The following is a 14,116-nucleotide window of genomic DNA, read 5'->3' on the forward strand; positions in this document are numbered from 1 at the left end:
TCAGGGCTTGCAAAGTGATGAGATTCTCTATACCGACAAATGCAGACCTCACTACACTCTTTCCATTAAATTGGTCATAATAGTAGACATCTGGAAAGTATTTACTGGTTGAAGAAGTGTGGGGTAAGACTACACATATAACCACAAAAAACACACCATCTTATGTGTGGAAATTAAGACAATGATGATACAGTTCCTTTTCAAACATGCTTTAGGTATATGGCATAATTTTACTGCTCATTAAAAGGCAAAAGAATTATGACATAATAACCGCTTATTCAGAATTCTCCAAAGAAATAATTATACTCACCACAGAGGTTTTACTCAGTTGAAGTCAGTCAGGCCTCTCATACAGTCCTGTCTTGGATGAGTGTGTGGCTATATATATATACACACAGAAGTATGGATTGTGCATGTATTTTACTGCTTCATTTTGTTATTACACTGTTGACAGAAGAATAAGCCTATTTTGGGATACATTTAGAAAAGTTAAGCACCTATGCAGACACATAGCAAACCTGTGCACAGACACGTAACATCCAACTAGGATGAATATTCAATTGTTTTGTGCATCCTGGCTGTATGTGTACACTGGCACCAAACTGCTCATCTGTATGTAGGCTTTTTAATGTTTGTAATTTAGGAATGTGCTAACTTCATGCACCTGTGTAGTTGTATCCTTCATTTCTATTTATCTGAGAATGTAACCTCCTACCGTGTGTTCTTCCTCAATGTAACGTGTTCTTCCTTCTTAGAACTCAGCTTATCCGTTACTTTGGGGTAATTTATCCATTTGTTTTAAGATATGCCTCTGTTATTTTTAACATTTTCTGGCTTTTTTGCTTCCTTCTTTCAATGGTGGCTCAATGCATTTGTCTTATATTTGTTAGTGCTCTACCACTCTCCACTCCTATCATTTATAGATTCAATTACCAGTAGTACTTTTTTAAAGCCGTTCAAACTGTGGAAACCTGAAAAGCTCTGTTACCTTGTGAAAGGAAACATATATCATAAATATGTTTATAAATCTGTTAATTTTTGTTAATACTTCAAAATGCACATGAATTGACAGATTCTTTTTTTACATACCAGGAATTCTGGTGGATCATTTTTTAATTCTGTGACATCCTTATCCTGATGGGGATTTCTATACTCAGAGAAAATACTCTGGCAACCAAGCATATGATTTCTTACCGATAAACTTGAAAAAATGTCAGAAAGGCTGAAAGTGGAAAAGAAAGTGATCCAAGTGACTTGGATCATTGAATTTAGAGAAGTCAGAAATCTAGAAACAAGGATTTCTGGCTTATAGAAGTCCAGTGGAAGGAAGATGGAAGTGATGGTAAAAGGGGGATCCAAAACATAGGGTTTGTGGTGAGCAATCAGCTCCTAGAGCACTGCAGTGGAGGACTAATGTAATATTTAGATGAACAGGCAGGTGGGTAATACAGCAAATGGGAAGCTTTTTGGCTGACATTTGGGTTTTACGTTAGTGTAACTGGCATTCTCTTTCTAGTTTCAACATCTAAGTTTGAAGAAAACTGTTGGTAACTAAGGAAACCATAAGAATAATTAATTGAAAAGCGTGCTTTGTAATAGTTAGTTTAAATTAGTTTGCCTATCAAGCTGTGAAAGAACAACAAAAAATTAAAAAAAAGACAGGTATAAAGGGAAGATTTTTGGAAAGTTTAGGGGGAATAGAAATTTAATAACGGTCTTTTCAGTCTAGCAGGTCAAATTGCCACAATTTCCAGCAGCTGGAAGATGGAAGTAGACTAGTTCAAGGTAGAAATAAATCTTAGACATACAGAGTAGTTAAAACTACTTGAAGTGGCCCAACATTGGTTGCTTGTATATAATCAATACATTCAACATAACTACAGGGCCCCAGAAATTTTGAAGAGTACTGAGGCATGCCCAGAATACTCCTAGGAGCTCACTCCACTGCTCTTTGAACTGGTGATGGCGGCAGTTTCTTACATTGCTTATGGAGCAGCCCGTGTTTGCCAATCTTCCCTTAATCCAACTTCACTTATATCAGTGAAGCTGACAGATTCTCAGGGGTGGCCACTCTGAGATGACAGCTTGATAAAATTATTCTGCTTGATAAAATATCTCCTGTTTTAAAATTGACTTGTGCTCCATTTATTCTTATTTGGACTTCATTTATTAGCTTTGCAATTTCTCAGGCTTTCTGAAAAGTAAAAATACTTTGTACAAAAAATGATTAGTTTGGAAAAGGAAATAATCTCAGAAACGTTTACCACGTAATTCAGAACATTTGCTAAAATTTAAAACCTGCTTTTTATGAAACAAGGACTTTATGCTAGCCTCTCAACAGTTATTTGGCACAGAGGTATGGCTCAGAAGACAGTTCATATATGCATTCTGATTGAGGAATAAGCTTTTGGGAGTCTCAAAAGGCAGAAACAGTCTGATTAAACAAGTGGAAATAGAGTGCAGAAAAGAGCAAATAGAAAATGAAGAAATGCGTAATGCAAAGTTTTTATTTTCTGATTTCCTATGTAAAAGAAAAACCCTAAAATCTTTACCCTGCAGTCTGATCTGTATGGGCATGACTTCACTTGGTATTTATATGGCTATAGACGACAGCCCCCATTTTATGTAATTTTGCACAATTTAACAGCAAGATCCACTAAAGTTCAATTCTTCTCTGTCTAGTTACAACAAAACTGTAGATGAAAGTAGTGGTAGTTTCATAGGAGCCAGGCAAGTAATTTGGGCTCTGGAAAGCTTCAGGATTGTTAATTTAGGGATTGATCTCAAAAAATTCAAGTCTCCATTCAGGCTTATAAGAACTTAGAGCACTCATCAGTTTGCTGTAGGTGCTCAGCATTAGGCAAAACACTACAGTACTTTACACAGCAAGAAATTCTAAGTTTCTTTTGTGAGCAGTGAAATAAAATACCATGTCCTGTAATCTTTCAAAACTTTAACAGACGAGTGCAGTATGAGATAATGTAGTACAATTCACTGTGAAATACTATTGTCCTACGTTTAAGGAAGGATAATAACAAAGCATGCAAAAATGACCTATATTATACATACTTGGTGGTATTTCTTGCATTTAGTACATTCACTAAGGATATTCAGTCGTTTGACCATGAGGATGCTTCCATAGGAAACACCTGGTGTTAACTACAACTGGAAACATCTTTATAGAACAGATGGACCACTGGTCTAGTACAGTGATGTCTTTGTTCTCAGTGAGTAAATTTAGGCAGAGGAAGAGGAAGGAAACAGAGTACACATAGAGTGAGGTCAGAAAGCCACGTCTCAGAAAAACTGCTTGTTGAACAGAAAGTTACTATTGCATGATATGAATTAAAGAAAGAAGAAAACAAGCAGTGGAGGAAAATATCTCTGGTGTTGTACTAACATATGTGTGAACAAAAATTATTCCCATGCTGTTTCTGTGGATCCCCATCATTGGCTTTGCAGGGGATGATACCAAGTTCTGCCCTTATTTATCTTTCTGACACAAAATCTAGTCCTACCTTCAATCAGAATTCCAACTACCATCTCTTTCTGGAAACCCTTTGGGCATACCTCTGTGCTGCAGCCTTGTCATCATCCATTTTGATGTATTTCTCTACTATTTCCATTGGTACTTTGGCTGTTGGTCTGAGATCAGCATGACTCAAGTAGGGCTTTCTGTCCTACCCTAGAGCTATCTAACACACCCTTGTCATCTCAGTTATAGGCACAGTTTCATCCCATCAGACCTTGCCTATAGAATTGATCAGCACTCTTACTCGTTTTTGGTGCTGCAGGCCTGGACAGATCTTGAGCTTTACACTGACTTTTTGATGCTATCAGTCTGGCCAATTTACTGCTCATGGGCAGATGCAGGGAGCTGTTTTAATTGAGAGGCCTTAGTAGAAGGGAACAATTTAGCTTGTTACTACCCTTTGTCCTTAGCTACTGTTTTCCCTGGAAGCATTAAAAATTAATTTGCTGCAAAAGTGTTCAATTCCTTTTTTCGTAAGACATATATGTAATTCTTGGAGAGTTTTGAAAGGCGTTGCAGGCTGAAAAATTGTAGCTTAAACTGTGTTATGCTGTCAAAGGAGATTCAAAAGACAAGCACATGAGATGATTATTTTTTTCCTGAGCCTCTGCTTTAAGCAGTGTGTTCTCAGGTAGTGACTAGTGAAAAATCTAGATCTGAGCTTAGAGATATTACAGACCTTTATTATATTAACACACTAAGGAAGCATCAGAGAAAAGAGCTTCTACAAGAGAGGCCTCTGTATTTAAATACACACACTAGACTGAGCTTGTGTTTAGCAAGTATAAGATTTCCACTTTCAAAAGGCCAATTGCTGTTGCTTTGTATTTTCTTTTTGTAAAGCGCAATATTGCAGTATTTCTCGGTCTCCTTTACCACTTGGATCTCAAAATCCTTTCAGGGTTTAATCTCTGCACCGTTCTCTCCTGGTGTCCAATACAGTGGCTCATTTGTGGCCTGTAATTTTTTCTGATGTTTTAGGCAAAGAAAAAAAGAAAGGTGTCTTTTTTATTCCTTTGTGGGAGAAGTTGTGTCACCCACTCTATATCTTTCTTTAATTTAAGGAGCAAAGCACACAACCAGAGTGAGAGACAGATAGGTCAAAACTTCTTCACCATCCTTTACATCACAATGCTTGTTTTCTTTTAACTGCCAGGAATTGAAGCTTGGAAAAGGAAAGGAAAGGAAGAACAAGTAGAATTGTCATGGGAAAAAATAAACACTAATATTGGAAATGAAGAGGAAAGAGTTTTTCTAAATCTTTCACTGTTTTGCGCGTAGAAAGGAAAAGATTTCAGCAAACAAAACATCCGTTTGCAAGCGATTTTAATGTAGATATTTTAACAATTTTTGCAAGGAAAATCACCATTTTCTAGTGTCTGTTATTGGCTTTCATGCCATGAAATTCAGACTGATTACTCAAAAATAGTAGTATATTACATAAAAAATGAGTATATAGTTTGAATATATGGAGTACAAAAGCTTCAGGAGCCATTGAGTGCATGGGTGATACATCCTCATGAAGGGCCTTTCAGGGTGGAGGAGACTACGGATGAACACTGATGAACATGGATGACTGCCTGGATAAGGGGCCTCCACTCTTTCTTGCACCAGGTCCTTTTTAACCATTGTTCACAAAAGCACTGCAGATAATGTTCTGTTCTCACACTGAACTTCATAAATATTTAAAAGAAAATTTAAACCTCGTTGTGTAAAGTTAGCCTTTGTTGGCAACAAGAAAGTTTCAACCGGTAATACTTAGTCAATTTTTGGACTCCCAGGTTTCAGGTGCTACATGGCTCTTTTGGTGGCATCCAGCAGCAGGATGGTAAATATGGCAGTGGGGTGACAGCTTGTGACAGTGGGAGGCTTGCCAGAAATGGGGAAGGCCCAGGAAAACCCTGGCAGGAGAGAGGCGGCTCCTGGCTCCTGACACCTGGCAGCTCCTATGTGGTGCCTGACGTAGGGGTGTGTAGGTGGGAGATTTAAACTGGGGAGCCCCTGGGGAGTGCCGCAACCCAGAGCAGGGCATGTTAGAAAAACAGGGCAGTTTGAGCAGCAGTTTGAGCGGGCAGGGCGAGCAGGGAGGGCAAAGAGAGGGGCTGGAGGCCGACCAGAAGGGTCTTGTGGAAAATGTGCTTGGGTGGGCAAACTCCTCCGCTTGGTGTCAGAGCTAAGGGAGGAGGTAACTAGGCTGAGGACCATTAGGAAGTGTGAGAGGGAGACAGACCAGTGGAACAACAACCTACGCTCCCTCTCACAAACTTAGCAGGCAGCCAGAGAGAGCACAGTTGAGAACTCCCCATCCACTAAATATAAGACTGAGGAGAAAAAGGTGGGGAATGGCAGCAAGTTCCTGCTCAGTGCAGAAAGTGTGCTGTCCCCATTCAGGCGACAAACTCCCAGGTTCCCTTGCAGAATAGATACAAAGCACTGCAAGTGGAATCAAACTCCACAGAGGAGGAGGATGGCTCCCACAGCCTAGAAACATTCCCTAGGCTGTGCCATCCTCAACTGACCATCAAAACAACCTCTGAGAAAAACAAAAGAAGAGTCATTGTCTTGGGGGATTCCCTTCTGAAGGGAACAGAGGGCCCGATCTGCAGACCAGACCCTCTGTGCAGGGAGGTCTGCTGCCTGCCTGGGACCTCTGTGAAAGACATCATAAGAAAGCTTCCTTCCCTGGTAAAACCTACAGATTATTACCCTCTGTTAATGTTTCAAGTAGGCAATAATGGTATCCAGAGTAAGAAACTGAGGGCAATAAGGAGGGACTTCAGGGCCCTGGGGAGAATGGTGAAGGGCTCCAGGACACAAGTAGTGTTTACCACCACCATTCCAACAACAAGGAACAAAGAGGGAGAGAGAAAGAAATATCAGACAATTAATTCCTGGCTCCAAACCTGGTGTGAGGAGCAAAACTTTGGATTCTTTGATCATGGACTGGCCTACACACCTACAGGTTTCGTTAACAAGGATGGGGAATGCTTGTCCCCTAGGGGTACAAAAATTCTGACCTAAAATCTAGCAGGGCTCATAAATAAAGCTTTAAACTAGATGTGAAGGGGGAGGGGGATGAAGCCAGGCTAGACAGGAGTAAGCATGGAAATGGTCCTCCAGTGCCTGAGAGATGGTGTACTGACGAGGACTTCCAGCATATCAACACTGAGCGAGTGGGGGTGAGTACATCTTGTGATGGAAAAGTTGTAAACAGCACTGATGGGTTAGATAGTCCAAGGAGCAGTCATTTGGGAATGAATCCCTTTATGAGAGCTATGGGACTAATAGCCCAACTGAAGTGCATCTACACCAATGCACGCAGCATGGGCAATAAACAGGAGGAACTGGAAGCTAACTGGAGGTTTAACAAGGGCAAATGCCAGGTCCTGCACTTGGGGCAAAACAATCCTATGCAGTGCTACAGACTAGGAGAAGTCTGGCTGGAAAGCTGCCTGAAGGAGAAGGACCTGGGGCCTTTGGTTGACAGCCGACTGAACATGAGCCAGCAGTGTGCCCAGGTGGCCAAGAAGGCCAATGGCATCTTGGCTTGTATCAGAAGTGGTGTGGCCAGCAGGTCCAGGGAGGTTATTCTCCCTCTGTACTCGGGACTGGTGAGACGACTCCTCAAATACTGTGTTCATTTCTGGGCCCCTTGCTACAAGAAGGATATTGATGCTCTGGTGCGAGTCCAGAGAAGAGCAATGAAGCTGGTGAAGGGGCTGGAGAACAGGCCTTATGAGGAATGGCTGAAAAAGCTGGTGTTGTTTAGCCTGGAGGAGGCTGAGGGGAGACCTCATTGCTCTCTACAACTACCCGAAAGGAGGTTGTAGAGAGGAGGGTGCTGGCCTCTTCTCCCAAGTGACAGGGGACAGGACAAGAGGGAATGGCCTCAAACTCCGCCAGTGGAGGTTTAGGCTGGACATTAGGAAAAAAAAATTCATGGAAAGGGTCATTGGGCCCTGGAACAGGCTGCCCAAGGAGGTGGTTTAGTCACCTTCCCTGGAGGTGTTTAAGTGATGGGTGGATGAGGTGCTAAGGGGCATGGTTTAATGATTGATGGGAATTGTTGTGGGTCTTTTCCAACCTGGTGATTCTATGATTCTATTGTAGGGCAAGAAGACTATATGTGGTGGGATGACTCGCATAACTGGAGTGCTGCTATGGTGGGATATAAACTCTTCAGGCAGGACAGGAAAGATAGGAGAGGTGGTGTGGTAGCCCTCATTGTTAGAGAGTGCTTTGATACCCTTGAGCTTGGTAATGGTGATGACAGGACTGAATGCCTGTGGGCAAAAATCTGAGGAGCCCACAAGAAGGCAAATATTGTGATGGGAGTCTGTTACAGACCACCCAGCCAAGAAGAAGCAGCCTATGAGTTCTTCTACAAACAAATGGGAGAAGTCTCAAGATCGCTAGCTCTTGTCCTTGTGGAAGACTTCAATCTTCCAGGTGTCTGCTGGAAGTACAATACAGCAGAAAGGAAGCAGTCTAGGAGGTTCCTGGAGTGCGTGGAAGACAACTTCCTAACGCAAGTTACCCGACAAGGGAAGGTGCCCTCCTGGACCTGCTGTTTGTGAACAGAGAAGGCCTTGTTGGGGATGTGATGGTTGGAGGATGCCTGGGACAAAGCGATCATGAGATGGTAGAATTTTCAGTTCTAAGTGAGGTGAGGAGGGGCCTTAGTAGTATGGCCACCTTAAATTTCCAGAGGGCAGACTTTGGACATTTCAGAAGGCTGGTTGGTAAAGTCCCATGGGAGACAGTCCTTAAGGGCAAGGGAGCCCACGAGGGCTGGGTGCTCCTCAAGAGGGAAATACTGGCATCTCAGGAACAAGCCGTCCCTATGTTCCGGAAAAAAGAGCTGTTGGGGAAAAAAATCAGCTTGGTTGAGCAGAGAGGTCTGGATGGGCTTCAAAAAGAAGAGGGATGTCTATGAGCTTTGGAAGAAAGGACAGACATCTTGGGTGGACTACAGGGAGGAAGTGAGATTGTGCAGAGGAAAAATCAGGACGGCTAAAGCCCAGCTAGAGCTCAGCTTGGCCAAGTCGGTGAAAGAAAATAAAAAATCTTTCTAGTAAAAGGAGGACTAGGGAGAATGTTCAGTCTTTATTGGATGCAAAGGGAACAACTGTGACAAAGGATGAGGGCAAGGCTGAGGTACTTAATGCCTTCTTTGCCTCAGTCTTTAGTAGTAAAGAAAGTTGTTCCTTGTGTGTACATACCCAGGAGTTAGAGGAGCAGAACAAAGCTCCCATGATCCAAAAGGAGGTGGTTAGAGACTTGCTTGGCCAATTAGACACTCATAAGTCTATGGGTTTCTTCCTAGAGTAGAAAGCACACAATTTAGTAACCTTTCAGGATGTCAAAAACACTACTTCTACCTTGATTGTATATTGGGTATTAAAGGACTGGAAAATAACTAGCTGCATCCTTTCTATACATTTTTATCTATTCTTTATGTTCCTGTTGTTCAACTTACGGAGTTTATATTTGTATATGTAGTTCTCAACTTCCAGATTAATCACATGCCTAATAATACCTGAACTCAAGGCTCCTCTGAAACCAGTGCTAGATAAAAGACTCTCAAAATGAGCTTAGCTGTTCCAAGGGCACAGTCAGCAGAACATGACTTTTAGATTGCACATGCATGACATTCAAATGTAACGTGAAGGAAATTGTGTACTAAAAGTAGCTTTATGGCTAATATTGCAGCTGCATTAGTGTTATGCTGTGTGACCAAACTTGATTTACTCTTTTAAGAAATTCCATATTACATGGCTTTTGTAGCCAGGAATAGGAAAGAAAGAAATATGTTCACTGAAGTGGGAATTAATATAAGGTATCTTTTCCTGTTAGTTTTATTTGATGTTATATGTATTATTGGAAAAACCTCTAGGGGGTCACCTGAAGTAGAATTTTCTGTTCCTTAATATCCTGCTGCAAGGTCCGTGGGCTCTGGCAGGAAAAGGCGTGTCACAGAATGGACATGTTCATATTTTATTGTCTTGAAGGAGCTGAAGACCTTTCCCTTTAAGCAAAATCCCTTCATTACTTCATTGTTACAGAGACAAATACTGTTTAGTATCTTCATTAAATATATGAACAGTGGAACTGAGTGCAACCTCAGGAAATTTAGAGATGACACCAAGCTGAGTGGCACAGTTGATTCACTTGAAGGAAGGGTTGTCATCTAGAGGGACTTTGACAGGCTTGAGGAGTGTGCCCACGGAAATCTCATCAAGTCCAACAAGGCCAAGTGCAAGATCCTGCAGCTGGATCAGGACAATCTCAAACAGGAATACAGGCTGAGTGATGAGTGGATTGAGAGGACCCCTGCAGAGAAGGACTTGGCTGTATAGATGGATGAAAAACTGAACATGAGCCAGCAATGTGCGCTTGCAGCCCTGAAAGCCAACCATATCCTGGGCATAAAAAGAAGTGTGGGCAGCAGGTCAGGGAAAGTGATTCTTCCCCTCTACTTTGCTCTGGTGAGACCTCGTCTGGAGTACTGTATCCATCTCTCGAGTCCCCAGAATAAGAAAGACATGGACCTGTTAGAGAAGGTCTAGAGGAGAGCCATGAAAATGGTCAGAGGGCTGGAACTCCTTTCCTAACAAGACAGGCTGAGAAAGTTGGCATTGTTGAGTCTGGAAAAGAGAAAGCTCCATGGACACCTTATTGCAGCCTTTCAATATATATTTAATGGACTTACAAGAAAGACAGAGGAAGACTCTTTACCAGAGCCTGTAACGACAGGACAAGAGGCAATGATTTTAAACTAAAAGATAGTAGATTTAGATTGGACATAAGGGAGATTTTATTACTGTGAGCTTGGTGAACAGGTTGCCCAGAGAAACTGTGGATCCCCTGTCCCTGGAAGTGTTGAAAGTCAGGCTGGAGGAGGTGCTGAGCAACTTGGTCTAATGGAAGATGTCCCTGCCTATGGCAGGGCTGGGCTTGGTGACCTTTAAAGGTCTTTTACAACCCAAACTATTCTGTGATTCTATGATTAAGGCACATGACCATCAGCTCCCACTCTAATTTTCTGTATAATCAGAATGCAGGGTTAGAGGAAATCTAAGTATAAATCCTGCATGAACACAAGAACAGGTGAGAGACAGAGTGCTCTTTTCTGTGAATGACAATGCAAAACTCTGTTTGCACTTGTACTTCTTGTTTCCTTCACCTTCTCAGCACTGAGTGTTCTTCCCTGTGGGAGTGGGGCTGGCTATCCAAAGGAAAGCTTTGGAACTTTTATGGAGAGGAAATGTAAATGGACATGTCTGAAGAGTAGAATCTAGGAACAATGAACACCTCTCACCTTGCTTGTGTCCACAGTTAAATTCTCTTTAAATGTCTCGCTTTTTGTGCAGTGCTGGTATGTTGTTCACAGGAGCAGAGAAGACCTCTTAAAAGGCTTAAAGAGCTCAACATTCTTCAGCTTTTTTCTCAGTTAATTTTGTCTTCCTCCAGGGGATTCAAGAAACCCCTAGAGCTATCTGTCCCCAGCATCTGCATGCTCCTCTACTTACGTCTTATCTCATCCCATCAGTTCACCCACAATAACAAAGAAACAATGAGTAAAGAAAGAGAAGAATAAGCTGAAACTGATGGCACAAGGACAGGAACCACTGCCGCATGGAGGAAAGCTGCTTGTGAAGTTATGCTGACAAGGGTTTGTATAGGGAAGAATTACTGAATTGCCCTGGTAATGGGGAAGGGCAAGATAATTACTTTGTTGGATTTTTAGGTACGTTCACAAATGTTCAGGTGTAGCTAGCAATGAGAATTGAGGAGAAAATAAAATAGAAATGAAAGTTAATATTTTTTTTCCATTCTTCCTCCGTTCTTTTAATGTATCTTACCTAAATCTGCTTGATATTTTCCAAAATTTTTATCTTCCACTCACTTCTTCCCTGCCATAATTCTCCTTTTTTATGCAGTAGGATCCGTAGCAGAACAGTGTCTCTGAAATGTTTGAAAAGAAGTTATTTTCCTTGAGTCTTGCTGCCAGTCTATTGAGTATGAGACCTCTGGACTTAAACCCACACTGCATGTTTCTTCTTTAAAACGTCTCTGCAATTAAAAGACCCTGTTGATTTACAGTTAGTAACTTTACTGTTAGTATGCAGCTTGGATTCCCATTCTCCATCTAAGAAAGTCAATTAAGCTGTCAGTTACTGCTTCTCAGACAAAATGGCAGCAGTTCAATTTCTTCAGGTCTGGGGAATATGCAATAGCTGTAATTACTGGCTACAAGTGTTTACATCGGCCAACGAAATATTAGCCTCCTTTAATTGCTAGTAGCAATTCAGTTTCCCCATTGCAGACAATTAATACAGTCTGTTCTCACCCCACAGCACTCTGTGACCCACTTTGAACTTTTTTGCGGGCCCTTAGGGGCTATGTTTGTGAAACACACAGACTGAAAGAAGTCAAAGTGGTATTATGGAACTGAAAAGAAAATGCTCTACAGTGTGCTCATGCAAGGAAAGAAGTATCCCAGACTGCTGCAACAATTGCCTCATTTTCACTAACTAGAATTAGGACAGTCCAAATAAGAGCTTCCAACTCTTCTCCCTAGGTGTAGGGGGAGGACCAGGACGATGTGTGATGTGTCAGAAATTCTTTTTCCTCAGGTCTCAAACTAATACCACTAAAAGCTGTATACAGATAACATTTTTATCAGGAGTAGGGCACAAACAGAAATTTTTCATTTATGGTACATACTGTGAGTTTTTTTAATGAGAATTTGGTGAATAGTTTCTAATAACAAGTTTCTTTTTGAATTAGCTTTAGTTGGCTGGGATCTGTTTGAAAGCAGTGGATACAAATATAAAAGAACAATAACTATGTTCTTCTAGATCTTATTCTCTCAGAGGCAGAAACCAAACTCTGTTCCTTAGTTCTAATCTTTGATAGTAATGCAACTTAGACATAAAAGTGGCTTGATCTCTTATTACTTTCCAATCTCTGTCTAGCTTTTCATCTGGAAAAATATTTAATAATCAATTTTCAAAACGGTTGTTGAAAGTCTCCCTTGAGTCCCTTCTGCCAGTGAGAAAGCTTAAAGATGACCTTGTCAGGCTGAAGTATCCTGGTCTGCTATGAAAACCCCCTCATCTGATGCATCAAAGTGCCAAAGTATTTTGGCTACATATAGGGAGAAGCTTTTGTTTTTATTGGGAGAGTATGAGGGATTATTGGCCCAGGCTTGAGAACCTGGCAGGAAGAATTTCTATATTCTGGATAAATGTCAATACATAAGCAAATCCCCATACAACATACTGTAGATTCTTAGTTCCTGTTGCTGGCTGCTACTGAAGCTCATTCTGTTTCCCTATGATCTAGAAAAGATTCCAGCAATAGTGTAATGCCTCCTCCCTCACTAAACATATCTACCCTGGAACTCAGACCAAACTATTTATCTACCTGGACTTGTGCAAAGCATTTGACACTATCGCAGTCAACATCCTTGTCTCCAAAATGGCGAGGTGTGATTTTGACAGATGGACCACTCAGTGGGTAAGGAATTGCTTGAATGGTTACACTCAAAGTGTTATGGTGAGTGGCTCAATGTCTAGGTGGAGGTGACCGATGACTGGTCACTCGGGGCCTATATTTGGATCAGTATTATTCAAAACATCTTGTTGAGGACGTGGACAGTGGGATTGCCTGCACCCTCAGCAAATTTGACAATGACACCAAGCTGTGTGGTGTGGTCGACACTCTGGAAGGAAAGGATGCTTTAGACCTTGATAGACTTGAGAGATGAGCCTGTGAGAACTTAATGAAGTTCAACAAGGCCAAGTGCAAGAATCTGTACTTGTATTGGGGCAGTCCCAAACACAAATACAGTCTGTGTGGTGAATAGATTGATAGCAGCTCTGTGGAGAAAGACTTGGAGGTGTAGCTTAGTGAGAAGCTCAACGTGAGCTGGCAATGTGTGCCTGCAGCCTAGAAAGACAACTGCATCCTGGGCTGCATCAAAAGAAGCATGGACAGCAGGTTGAGGGTACTGCGTCCAGGTCTGGGGCCTAAACATAAGAAAGGCATGGACCTGTTGGGGCAGGTACAGAGGAAGGACATGAAAATGATCAGAGGGCTGGAACACCTGTCCTACAAACTGGGTCAACAGCAACATGCTGGTGGTGTTCCTGGAAACCACTCAGTCTGCAGTTCAGGTGCCAGGAGACTGTTTTCAGCATTAATTTAAAGGCTATAAAGCCAAGATGTTGAACATGGTTGAAGCTTTCGAGTAGCAACTGTGAGATGGCAGCGAGTATAGTGCTTTATCATGTGGAACTGGAAAGATAAGCTGTTATTCAGAAATTTCCCCATTTAAAAGCTCGCAAAGAAATAAAGTATTTCCTAGGATGCTAAGAGGCTACAAGCCTTTTCTCCAGCCCTAAACTGCCAGTAGGGAAAGCATAGCACAGTTCAAACATGAACTCTGAACAGAAACTGAAAAGCTTATGAGTAACACTGAGCTGGGTTTCAAGATTATTTTTAAGAACTAGGAGAAACTGCTTTAGGAATAAGAAAGAAAAGAAACAGCAGTGAAACAAGCAAACAGCTGAACAA

Source organism: Phaenicophaeus curvirostris, chromosome 3, assembly GCF_032191515.1.
Source record: "Phaenicophaeus curvirostris isolate KB17595 chromosome 3, BPBGC_Pcur_1.0, whole genome shotgun sequence".
Taxonomy (NCBI): Eukaryota; Metazoa; Chordata; class Aves; order Cuculiformes; family Cuculidae; genus Phaenicophaeus; species Phaenicophaeus curvirostris.